Source organism: Equus quagga, chromosome 13 (genome assembly GCF_021613505.1).
Source record: "Equus quagga isolate Etosha38 chromosome 13, UCLA_HA_Equagga_1.0, whole genome shotgun sequence".
NCBI classification, from domain to species: domain Eukaryota; kingdom Metazoa; phylum Chordata; class Mammalia; order Perissodactyla; family Equidae; genus Equus; species Equus quagga.
The window spans coordinates 29,717,945-29,731,100 of NC_060279.1; the positions used below are offsets into that span (position 1 = coordinate 29,717,945).

General features: G+C 40.5%; 1 long non-coding RNA gene across 6 annotated transcripts in view; it reads left to right on the top strand.

Annotated features, from left to right (window-relative positions):
- Window positions 1-12,631, top strand: part of LOC124249476 (uncharacterized) — a 30,802-nt gene extending 18,171 nt beyond the window's left edge. For 3 of the 6 annotated variants that reach the window (XR_006891404.1, XR_006891407.1, XR_006891406.1), the window contains exons 3-4: window positions 1,606-3,499; window positions 8,966-12,631. This is a non-coding gene — a long non-coding RNA (uncharacterized LOC124249476). The remainder of the gene's footprint in view (window positions 1-1,605; window positions 3,500-8,965) is intronic. The other 3 variants (XR_006891405.1, XR_006891409.1, XR_006891408.1) reach the window with 3 other exon arrangements.
- Window positions 12,632-13,156: the final 525 nt, after the last annotated feature.

Below are 13,156 nucleotides of genomic sequence, written 5' to 3' on the forward strand. Positions count from 1 at the left end.
TACCTCCAAAATCCAAAGAGGCCCAAAATGCAAAGTATATGGAAGGGATACTCATTCATACTCTAGACTTCTGGATCCCTAAAAACTTTACAGATGTGTTAAATTCTTGAAACTTTTGGGGGCTTGTCTCCTATCCTCTGGCATGTATGTGTCTGGCATGTATGTATGTGGATATTAGAGTATCCAGAATACTTGCCACTTTCTGTCCACTAGTTCCAATGAGCATCATCATTAGGCACCAGTATAGTAGACTAACATGATGTTCTGAGGAAGATGATTAAGGTCACTGCATACTGTATTGTGGCAGAGAACAAGAGAGTTAACCTGGTGCATTGACATGACAATGAATACTTAGAGCCGTTGTCTCTATGCAAATGTGAACAGCTTCTGGTAGACAGAAAAACATACATTTTCCAGATTCATATGGGCATATCAAGTGTCAATTACAGTAAAGATACCACATTCAGCATAGCAGCTGCTGTTGGGGCTACCTATTGATTAAGTTCATGGTGATTCATAAACCAGTTGTCTCTGGTTATGATTCCTCTGGTTTTTGAAGGGAGTGAACTAAGTGGGGATATGATGAGGACCAAACTCCTCCAACCTTTAAGTCTTTGAGAATGACATTAACCTTTACAATGTTTTCAAGGATGAATTATTACTTCTGTTTTATTATAACAGCAAGGTGGGATTTGGAGGGGCTGTTATCAGAACTTCCATTACCCCTTTTGGCCATAATGGCTTCTAAACTCCACAGGTCAGAAAACCAGTATGAACATTCTGCTAGCTACTAAGTATATACATTTCAATTATGCATTTGGGGAATAACTGCAGAGTTTATGTAGTCATATATTTTCCCCTCTCCCCAAGTGCAACTCCTTTAAGATCTGTCTGTTTGTATTCACTAGCCAAGTCCTAAAATTCTTTTGGTTCAATAAGCTATTTCCTCCTGAAACATGGACTATACTTCCCCACTTGGGGTGTACTGAGCTCTGATCCTAGTTTTTGGTGTGGAAGCAATGAGGATATGTAGGGACAGATAACAAGCATCGTCTTTTGAAGCATCCACCTCCGTTATTGTTTTGCTTGGTTCCTCGATAAAGACAGGCTGGTCTCCAGCTACTGCTGGGCTGCTTCTGCTGGTCCAGAGGTTTCAAGGGACCATGAAGATTCAAGACTCTTGGACTCATTTATACAAATGTCTCCATGCCGGGTCTTAGGGTCCTATTTCTGTCCTATCAGCCTCTGTCTCGACAGAAGAGACCTGTTGTGGCTGCACGTACTTTATCCTTTGTATCCCTTACAATAAAATTCTGTTCCTGATTTTGTGCATTCTCTGAACTGTGGATGCAGGAGATAAGGGTTGCTTTAATCCTTGCCATGGAGACCTCTTGTTTTACCCTGAGTTGGTGGTTTTCTTTCTTTAAAGCATCCACGGCAGTTAGTAAAACTGCTGGATTCTGCATGGATCTTATGAGAAGTGTTCAGATTGTCTCCCAGAATTGTCCACCCAAAATGGAAAAGCAGAAAAATGTAGCCAATGCTTTTCATTCCCAATTGGTTGACAGTTTTCTACGATGATATGAACGCTTTTGTACTTTCTAGTTGCACGTGTGCACTGGCTGAGCAAGTTCCTCCCAGTGCTCAAGTCACAGGACAAGCCAAATGGCAGAAAGTGAAGACATACGGAATATACTTGACGCAGGACACTATCAGTGTGAAGTGAGTCAAAGTTCTCATGCAACTTTTCACAGCAGCTGCAGCTGAAGTCAGAGATAAAGAGATATGAGGTAGGACATCAGAGGTATTTGATACCTCAGGCAAGGCAATTCCAGTTTATCAGCAACTCAGGATCTTTTTGTCTCTTGACTTTCCATCCCTAAGGTGATACCCTAACCATATGGTAGAAAATAACTCCTACTGCATCTTCATTCAAGCCAGTGGGAAAGGGAAAAAGAAGGAGAGGGTACACCTTTTTCTTTCAGAGCAAAATACAAAAGTTGTGCTCGCATCCATTGGCCACAGCTTAGCCACATGGCCACACTTGGCCACCATGGAGCCTGAAAAACGCAGTTTAGGATGTTCTGAGCAGCTGGGTACCTGGTCAGAAATCAGAGATTCTATTCATATAAAACAGTAGTTTTAAACTCATACCCTGAGCAGAATTTTAGAAACGTGTGGTGGTATTTTGTTTGACACAATGACTGGAAGTTCCTCCTACCATTTAACTTGAAGTTGGATGAACTGCAATGTCCAGAATAGCCTTGTGTAATGAAGAGTTGTTTTGTGCTCTGTATGTACGCCTTTTCAAAATCCTGAAGGATGTCCAGGTGAGTGGAAAAAAAATTATAATTTCCTAAGCGTAGAGCTTAACTCCATTTTCCATATAAATGTGCAATTGTAACATAAACTGAATTTTCTGGAGGTGTACCTACTCCTTCAGTCAAGGAAAAGTTGTTCTTTATTATATTTGTATCTTTAGCCAGAGTTGTTCACCATTTCAGAAAAAAGCACGTCATCTACAACAAGGCTGCTCATGATATTTGAGTCATCAGCAGAAGTCACCGTGTCAGTCCCCATTTGTAAGTGCCACATTCATCCTGGTTCACATTTAGGTATAATCATCTTACTATTTTGTTTCATTTTCTAGTGTAGTTATGCCTGGGCATTTATGTATTAAATTATATATTATTTTTAATTAACTAATTTAATTTAAATAAGTAATGTAAATTGTTTTCTTTTAAATTATTTTCTTTGTTTTATACTTAGGGCATTTGGGGTTCTTTTCAAGGTATTTGTATAAGTAAGGTAGGTTTCAGGATAGGAAAGGGGGCATAGTAAACTATTCAGAGTAAAAATGGGATGTTTAGTCTGATAGGATTAAAAATCCCTACTATGGAAGGAGAAAACAGAGACTGGGGGACAAGGGACTACCTCTCCCACAAAGAAACACTCAAGTCCAACTAGGGAGATGGAAATTACGAGTAAACTGAGACATCGGAAAATATGTATAAGTAGAAGCTTTAAGACAAAAAAAAAGTATACAGTAAGAATACAAGAAGTCAGTTAGTTGTACAAAAATAATGGAGTGGAGACATGGAGAGTAGCCCAGCCTCGTTAAAAGTAGAACACTACAGCGAATCTCCTTGAGCTCCTGCTGCTGACTTCTACGAGGCTATCTTAATCTGAATGGATTTCCAGGTCCAGTTTTCCTGTGCACCAGCTGTGTTCTAACTCCCACTTTCACAGTAGTTAATTCTGACTTGTTTCCTACTCCTTCTGCTGCCTGCTATTTCTCTTCTCCTGGGTTCCTTTGCACCTGAGATTATTTGAGTATATGTGTATTCAACCAGAAGAGCATAACATCGATGAAGACTAAGAACAAGTACAAAACTCTTCGAGTTTGGCAAATTGGAGAGTGGGGCCATGCGGAGCGTGCTAAGAGAATTATGCTACCATTGATCGAAATGAAGACTGTTTTGGATTTGCAAGAAAGGAGGTGAGATGCTAATCTTTTGTGCCAGTCTCTCTCTTATTTAAATTTTAATTATTTGTCCTTATTGATTTCTTGGCTCCTCACTCACCCCTCTAGTTCTCTCTACCACTCTTCTGAGGGTTCGTTTATGAAAATTCCTTTTATATTTTGTTCTATACGCTACACAGTTTCAGAAGTGGAGTTAATTTCTGAAGCTTCTTCCCCTTCCTGATTGGGCATCCGAGTGAGATTAATTTAGTTAATTCTGATGGCTGTAAACACTGTGTATACCAGGATATGCCAAAGGTATGGTTATGGGTCATTTACTCTTTCATCAAACCTCTACTGCATGCTGAGGAATTGTGTCTGATAATAAAGACAAAAAGAAACGTAAGTGTCAGTCCTTCACCTCAGGGGGCTCATAGGGGAAATGTCAGACCCTCTGATCAACTTTTGCATTAAAACACAAATTCTGCATTACCAATGTGTACAAGGTACTGTGGGATCACAGATAAAAGTAATACTAACTTTGCCTGGCAGACCTGGGCAAAAAATAGAGGACATTTGGAGTCAAATTTATAAGATGAGCAAAAGTTCACAAGATAAAGAGAAAATAAAGAAAACAGAAAAGAAAAATAAAGAAGAAGAAGAAAATGTAGAACTAGAGGCATAGAATCAAAATACTGTCTACACTTAGGTGTGGAAAATTAAGAAGAGAACTTAGAGAACCTGAAGGTATTTGAGAGCGGGGTCAGAATGGAGGGAATTGAAGGTATAAAAATGAAGGTTGATATAAAGCCGGGGTCAGACAATCACTATACTCTTGGCTAAGAAGTTTGAACTTTATACATTTATTCATCTATTGCTTATTGATAATGATGCTAATAGTAATATGCATCACACAGAAAGACACATTGCTAAGTAACAACATAATTTGCTTAACAATCTAAGCAATACATTCAAAATTGGTGAGTTTGAGGTGCCAATATGAAATTCAAATGGAAATAACTAGTTGGCAGTTGGAAGTATGAAGTTTGGGGAACAGAGTGAGATACAAGTTGAATATTAACACGCGCCAACTACTGGCATCTGGATTCTGGTTGAAGCCATATCAAGAACAGTTAAAGCAAACCAAGAAGATGGCGAAGGGCAACACTGTGGGGAACATCAATATTTAAGAGATGGATGGAGGAAGGGAAGACAATGAAAGAAATTGGAAGTAGTTGTAAAGAAAGAACAAGGATTGAATAGGGTCCCGAAGCTGAAATCAGAAAGATATTTAAGAAGGGAGCTATTACTAAGCCAAATTCGACAGAGAACCTCAATAAGGTAAAGATTAAAATGTATCCATTGCATGTGGAACCTCAAATCATTCCCTCATATGGAGATTAATTAAAATTTTAGGAGTAAATCAAATCCAAAAAGCCTATGAATAATACATCTAGCCTGGAAATATTTCTTTACGGAGGGTTAGAGCAGGCCCCATGCTCTAAATCCATTTCCCAAATCCTATTTTTGCAGAACATTTCCCCCAAGCATGGGATGATATGCTATGGCATTTGGAGGTGGGACAGCAAAATGTTTGCATTTATGGACTCTGCTTTAATAAAAACCTTGGCTTAGAAAACAGTCTTACCACTTAAAGAGTAGAGTGACCATTGGAAGTTACTTGACACTCTGAGACTCAATTTCCTCATCCAGAAAAAAAGAAAATATACCAATTTCATAGGGTTGTAGGTGAGGATAAAAGGAAATAATTGGATGTAAAGTACTTAATCTGGCACATAGTGAGGGCTCAATAAATAATAGCTATTATTATTATACTGGGCTGCTATGTGATGAGAACCCTGCTATTGCTTGACTTTTCATTAACCGTGCAACACTGGGGAGTTTTTGGCAGCAACCACAAAGCAGTTTGTTGGCACACAACCTTTCAATTATCTGCACTACTGATCCCCTCCATTAGCATGGATAAGAGAAAGTGTACAGCGTAGATAAGCCAGAGGGAAGAAAAAAAACCAGTCCAGCCATATATCTATATAAATTCCTATTAGGAATTTAGGAACAGTTTCTCCTGACTGCAGATTTATATCTTCAAAGAGAAGAGTCCAAGTTCCTCTGTACATGAGTTCTTTAATTTGACCATAAGGAATGTTAACTCTTCTTTGTTGTGACTTTATTTTTACACAACAAATCTCCATTTAAGGAAATATACTAAGAGACTTTTTTCTGTGTGGGGAATGTTTCACCTCGGATTCTATTTCCAATGCTGTGCCTCTATCTGCCAATGCTAAGAATTACTCGAGTTATTTGAGAGTCAATGGAATGATAATAAAAGTTCCACCTTATCTGACACCGAATTCTCTGTCTTTGAAATATAGAGACAACTTTTTTCCACAAGGCTAAAGAGGCTTTACTTAGAGGTGGTATAAATTTATAGGTTTTATTTTTGGCCACTGGAGGGCTCTCATATTTTTCCACTAATGAAACAGAAAGCTTGAGCTTGACTAAAAACTGGAAATCAAAGACGAAAGTTTAAAAAGAGTGATCCTGTAGTCTGTGCCCCAAAACTAGGTGCAGACGAAATTTGAGGACAGGTGGATCTAATGCTGTAAAGCCATCATTTGGCCACTTGAGACAGATGCTGAGTCATTGGCTGTGACTCAGATCTCCAACTGCAGGAGAAGGGGGACCGTATTCTTCACTTCTTTTACTTTGGTGATCTGTCACTATCTCTTTTCCCTTCTGACTGATAATCTCCCAGCTCCCTGTTCTTTCAATGGAGATCCGATGAAATAATGCTGACACTTGACTCTTTTTCAGACCGCCTCCTTTTTCTCTTATGCCTAAACTCTGTCTACCATCCCAAGTCTTTCCCTATCAATGACCTTCCCTAACCATTATCGTTGTATCCTATAAGTCCTTTCATAAACTCCAGCAATAACCCTCTAACACACACACACACATGCATGCACACAAAACCATTTGTGCTGCCGTCAGTGGTTCCAGGTCTACTCAGGTCAACCACATAGTACTGGATACTTGTGTTGAGTCGTCAGACTTGCCAACAATGACCAGGTTTGTACACAAAGGAAGGCAGCCAGCAGTCTGGATCACAGCACTCAAGTGGATACAGTGATCTTCGGTCTGATCTCAGCTGTTGTGAATATCCAAGGGACAGGGAAGAGATGGTGGCAGGTATCTTTGGAAGCAGTAATATTCATAGCCAGAATTGCCTTTCTGGCTTGAAATAGGAGGTCTCTCTGCCTTGAAATAGTACCCCCAAGCAGTAACTATAGGTAGAGACAAAGTCTGGCTCCTTGATGAGACATCTGGAAAGGCCATTACATCATCAGTCAAGCAGACTGGGGTTGTGGGGGAGAGCTGAAGAAGTAAATCAGGAGGGCAAGGTTTAAGATCTGTGAACATCTCAGGAATTTGTGGAGAAAGCTGCAGTTTAGAAGATGCACAAATACTCAGTGATTCACCTGAGACTATCAGAAGCCGAGCCTGGAGCAACACGAGTAATTCTAGACCCCACCTGTGGGAACAAGCTATGAATTCATTGCTAAGCTTGTTTAAGTGAGGCCCAAGAACCATAAGCTGAAGGTCTCCAGAGCTAGCAGCCGAGAAGAGATGATACACATAGAGTCTGACACAGTGCTTGCTGGTGACTGGGTTTTGTTCCCAGCTATTTTTGAGATATCATGGACTCAATCTTTTGATAGTCTTCTTAGATTCATTCCACCTCATTGAGTTTGAGCTTCAGTGCATAAGTGCAATAATACCCATTTGGGCACTAGAGACCCTTTTTGTATATAATTTTGTTGTTGTTCGCCTACTGAAGATAAGGTTGCTGAAGTGCTCTGTCCTTTATACATAAAGTTCTTTGTTTCATAACCCCTTCTTTTATTTGACTTACAAATATATACGGTGGCCGTTACCAATTTCTAGATCATACATAGAATTGGCGTTTAAAAGTTGTCATCCATTAGTTAATAAGAGTAAATCTTGGTTCATTAATTGTGATAAATGCACCACACTAATGAAAGATGCAAAAGAAAGCTGGGGGTGGGATATACAAGAACTCTTGGTACCATCTTCTCAATTTTTCTGTGGTTCTAAAACTGTTCTAAAATAAAAAATTAAAACAAAAGAATTGGCCAGCCAATCACCTACTGTAACCCCATTATCAGTTAAAGTTATAGGGTGAACGATGGTAAGAGGCATGTCAAGGTGGCAGAAATCAACCCTTCGAGTTGCCTGCATGCACAGATACAGAGTCGGGCAGCAGTCCGGAGGCAAGAGGACTGACCAGCTCCCTTATTTAGGGTGTTTCTATTAGAAGCATGGCAGATCCCCACTAGGATCATTAGGCTCTTCTGTGCTGCTACTTACCCTGAAGACAACTTTTTTCCCCTGAGAAGCATCAGCCTGCTGTCCTTCATCCCAGAACCCTGAACTGAAATCAGTTCAAAGCAGTTTCAGACTATCCTTGCTTTTTCAGTTTCTTTTTCTTGTATCTCCTGATACCCAGACATGACCTTACATTTTTTACTGGCCTACATCTTTTGTTGACTTTCCCACTCTGGCCTAGTTTCTGCTGTTTCATTTCAGCCTACCTCCTTTTCTGGCTTATACAGAATGCCTACCCCATCACCCTCTCCATTTATCGACCATTGGTAAAACATTACCATCGGACTGTTGGCTTTCTGATGATGATGAGCATCATGACGTAGTGTTTGAAGATAAATGGCTTGATGCTTAAATGTGAAAGAGCCAAAGATGGCACTGGATATGTGCTCCTCTTTCTCCTTCTATCTCTATTCTTGACACCTCCTCCTTTTCTAGGAGCTTGGTGCCACCCTGTGTATCTACGTACTTTCCAGAAACCTATAGTGATAACCCATCAGATCTGCCTCCAATTCTGCACCTAAAATTTCCCCACCACTTCACTATCAAAAATCTTTTCAACTGCAGACTAATTTTTTTCTCCCCTAAATTTCTTTTTTGATCAATGTGCTGTGCATGTTACCCTTAACCAATGTCTAGTTGTTCTTCTGGGCACATGAGAGGCTTATGTTTCCTGCCTCCCTTGAAGCTAAATGTGGCCATGTGACTTGCTTTGGCCAGTGAAATCTGAACAGAAGTGATGCATGTCGCTTTCTTGTAGGAGCATTTAATTGCCAGTGCATGACTCTCCTGTCTTCTCTTCTCTTGCTATGGTGATCATGGGAGGTTGATATAGACGTGCCATAAGATCAAAGGAGCCTTTAGTGCTGAGCCAACATATGGAGGAGAGTTGACTGGACATACCAGGAACTTTGTATTAGCGAGTAAGTTTTGTTGTATTAAAAGGAGCTAAGATTGTGGGAATATTTTCAGCACTTTATAACCTAGAATATTTTGACTATTGCGGTTGAAAAGTGATCTCGAGAGTATAATACATTGTTAGTAATTGATCATATCTTAATATATTATCTCTTCCAGAGTATTTCCTTTGTGATAGGAGCTCCCAGGAGACAAGACATCTTAACTGAGAAGAATGAACTACTAATGATGGAGTAGAAGACTCTTGGGCATATTATAGAAGATGATATTTTGGGATAAGACAGTCTTCATTTGCTCTCTAATCATACCATGAGGGTGTCTAGCCAGATTATTATCCACATACACATTTTAGGAAGTACAATTTGTGACAAATGTAAAAATTGTGGAATCTCAGCTCTTGCTATAAGTTATCCCTTCTAATCCATTCTGAATATTACTAACAGAATGTTATAGGTCACTCATTGTGTTCTCTACATATCTTGTATCTTTAATTTTTTAACAGTTTTGAATATCCTCTTTTGTGATTAATAATAATAACTCTTTTTTACGAGTTCTGGCTAGGATGCAGGCTTTTTATGTACATTATCATATTCTCTTCAACCACACTGTGAAGTGTTGTCCGCAAAGGCACATGGTTAGAAAGTGAGTGATAGAAGCAAGATTCAAACCCAAATTCTCTGGAGAATATATGCTCGTTTCACCATGAGCTCTCTCTCTCCTTAGATGCAACCCACATTTCCTCCAGGGCCCAACATAAGCTCCCCCTCTCCAGTGTAGCGTCTTGTCTGTCAGTCCTCTACACAGTGACTCCTTCTCCTTTGCAATTCTTATTGTCATTTGGAACCACAGCAGCTTTTATCCAAAGATGGCCCTCCAGTGACCCACGCCCCTTGATGTTCAGTCCCTTAACAGGCTGTCCCCGTGACTTGCATTTTGACCCACAGTATTTGACAGACATGATACTGCATAACTTCCAAGGATAGGTCATAAGAAGCCTTGCACCTTTTTCCTCAGCCTCCAGAAACACTCACTCTGGGAGTACAGGCTCTGAGGGAAGCAAAATATCATGTGAGATGTCTGAGACCATCTGAGATGACTGCACCGTGCGGAAGTGCATGGCAGCCACAAGAGGATGCTGTGTGGAGAGAGACAGATGCCCACATAGCCCCTATGGGTACCAGGCATCCCAACAGAGGCACCACACATACGAGTAAAGGAGTAAAAGAGCATTCTGGACATCCAGCCCAGTCGAGCCTGCAGATGATTCCAGCTCCAGCTTCCATGTGTCAGCAACTGCATGAGAGATCCCAAACAAGAACCACCCAGCTGAGCCCAGTCAAGACACAGAACTATGACTGGTAATGATAAGGTGTTTTTTAAACCACTAAAATTTGGGGAGGTTTATTTTACCTCAGTAAGTATTTGGAACAGGAACTTACCATATAATATCCTCCCTCCCCACTGCTGGCACGTCGTAATATCTATGGGCTGCTATTCTATCCATTTTTAGAATTTTAGTAATTTACATAATTGATCAATTGCCAGCATTTTGATTGAAGCTTTTTGGAGGTTTGTCTGATTTGAGATGCATCCTCAGCTTAGCACCTGGGACATGCTATGATTTCAACAAGTGTTGATTGATTGATTGATAAGCTCCTTCAGATCAGAGACTATGTCATGCACACTTGTAATTGTCCTACAATGTCCGGCACAGAGCTTGACTGTAGACCTTCAAGGATATTTGTGGGTGAGGTTTATGTCAATCAGCACACTGGAACATACTGTGAGAAATGATGGATCCCTCTTGTGATCTGTTTTCTATAACTCCCTCCTTAGTCTGTCCACGTGCCCTGGGCTTCAGCCTCATGAGGCCATACTGGGAGCAAATACATAATCTGTGTATTTAATCATGCTGCTTCCTCTGCTTGGAATGTCTTCCAACCCCCTACCCTACCCATTCCACTTTGTGAAAACTTATTCATTCTGCAAAATCCAGCTAAAATATTGCCTTCTCTTTACACTTTTCCTGCCCTCTTACAGCACCATAGTAATCCCTTTTCTTGAGTTCATGGTACCTATTGAGTACTTACCACGGGGCATTTCACTTCATTGTCATTGTCTCTGTTAGCTAGTGAGCTTTTCAAGGACTGGAGCTGTAGCTTATTTAACTTTGACTCATCAGCACAGTGAATGGCACAAAGCAGGTGGTCAATAAATGACTGCTGGATGAATGAATACATTTTACAAGGAGAGAACAACCGTGTGAGAGATAAGAAATAAATACAGTGTTGAGTGTTTTGTCACCACAAAGTGCTATTAATAGACAATTGGCACCAAGCTCTCTGGCTGCTCCTGCCTAACTCATGCTTTAATCTTCCCACAAAGCCAACAGCCATCCTTTAATCAATGCGGTTGCCTTTCTCTGAACCCTCTCTACTTTGTACTTTTTTTTGTCCTGAGATGCCTGAAGCCTCTTCATATTCAGCCCAAAATAGCACTGACCTTTCCGCTGCTGTATCACCTGGCAGCTCATATCTAATTTCCTTTGGCAAGAGCCTCTCGCTCGCTTTTAGCATTTCTGCTTTCCAGGTTTCTCTCACTGCACCCTATGTCGCTGATTCTGTTTTTCCCTCAGAGAATCTGGTTTCCATTTTTTTCTGGTTTGAACTCTACCTGGCTATTTATTTCTTTTCCCCCAGGCATTCAATGGTACAGGAACGGGGAGGACTCGGGAGATGACGGAGGATAGCTTGTGGTGATTTCTCCACAGGGTAGGAGCACACTTAAGACCTGGAAGATAGCACTGCCCCAGCTCATGCTGCCCCTCAACAGATTGCTGTCCCCTTCCAGCCTTTCCATGGATTCAGGGGAAGCGTTTCATTGGGTTGGGATTCTCTTTTTATCTTTTTTTGTTTTATTTTTCCTTTCCTTTCTTTCTTCCTCTTTTTGTTTTTTTCTTTTTTAGTTTGGATGATATCCATCCCAGATTGCATGCTTAGAAATCTGGGGGACACGTTAAGAAAATTCTTACTCAGCAATTCTTGGGAGCCATCTTCCTCAAGGGCCAGCCCCAGATTCCAGCTGACATTATTCTTTACAAAATGGCTTCCCGTAGAGAACCTGAAAAATAGCTCTGTCTCCATACATCCTACGAACTGAAAGGAGACTTTTATAACATGGAAGTCTTTGTGAGTCCCAGAAACTGACACTGTAACTCAGACTCAAACAAACGAAGAAATTGTAAAAGTAAACAACATACACTCGTGAAAATCACGTATTAAAAATGACAAATACAGCACGTCTAGAATATCTCCCATCTTCTTATGCCTTTGTGCTTCTCTACGTGCTATTTCTTCAGCTTACAATAACCTTACTCACCTTCTCGTTTTATTGAAATCCAACTTATCCTTCAAAGCACAGTTTCAGATGCCACTTCTTCCTTGAAAAGTCACCTTCTCCCCCAGAGGCAGTTTCTCACTCTCTCCTCCAAATTCCTGCTGCCTTTTCTTTCTAGCAGTTTCCTAGCTTGTAAAACAGTCAACCTTATGTTTGAGTCTCTTGTAGAGGCATTATTTCTCACCCTAAACTGTAAACTCCTTGGAGGCAGGAAGGCTGTCTTATTCATTCCTATCACCTCTACCAACAAAAGCTACACCTTTTCAGACCATGTCCTAGAATGGCTCATTGTAATTTTGCTTTCAGAGTGAAAAAACATGCAGAGCTCAGCCCTGCTGTGATTGTCTGAGGGTTCGCATCTTCTTAGACCACCACAGCTTGGAGGTTACAAGAGGCCTCTCTAGGTGTTCTAGAGTTCACCTCAGTGGAACAAAATAAAAGTGTTTGGGTGAGTGTGTGTGGGAGGGTCTGAGTAAGGAAAAGGAGGGAGTGTGGTGGGAGAGAGGAAGAGACTGCTTTTTTCTCAGATAGTAGAACATTTTGTCTCAATGGAACTTAGTTGTGATCTCCTCTAATAAAAATATTTTAAATAAAAATTATTTTAACAGTTCACATATGAGAATTTTTAAATGCCAGGCATTGTGCTTTACATACAATACCTTTTATTTCTGATGACACCGTAAGAGATAAGTGTTGTCATTATCCTCATCTAACAGATAAGGAAACTGAGGTTCTGGCCAGAAAGGTGAGGTAATTTGCCCAAGGTTACACAGCTAGTAAATGGCTATGGTTGAATTCAAACCCACACTAGCTGACGGCAGGACCCCTGCTTCTAAGCAATACACTAGTCTGTCTCTCTGTGCAGATGGAAACTCCTTTATTTAACTTGTGTCACAGTTCCTCTCCTATGATCATTAATGAATACAGAAGGTTTTTGAACATGGAAGTCACATG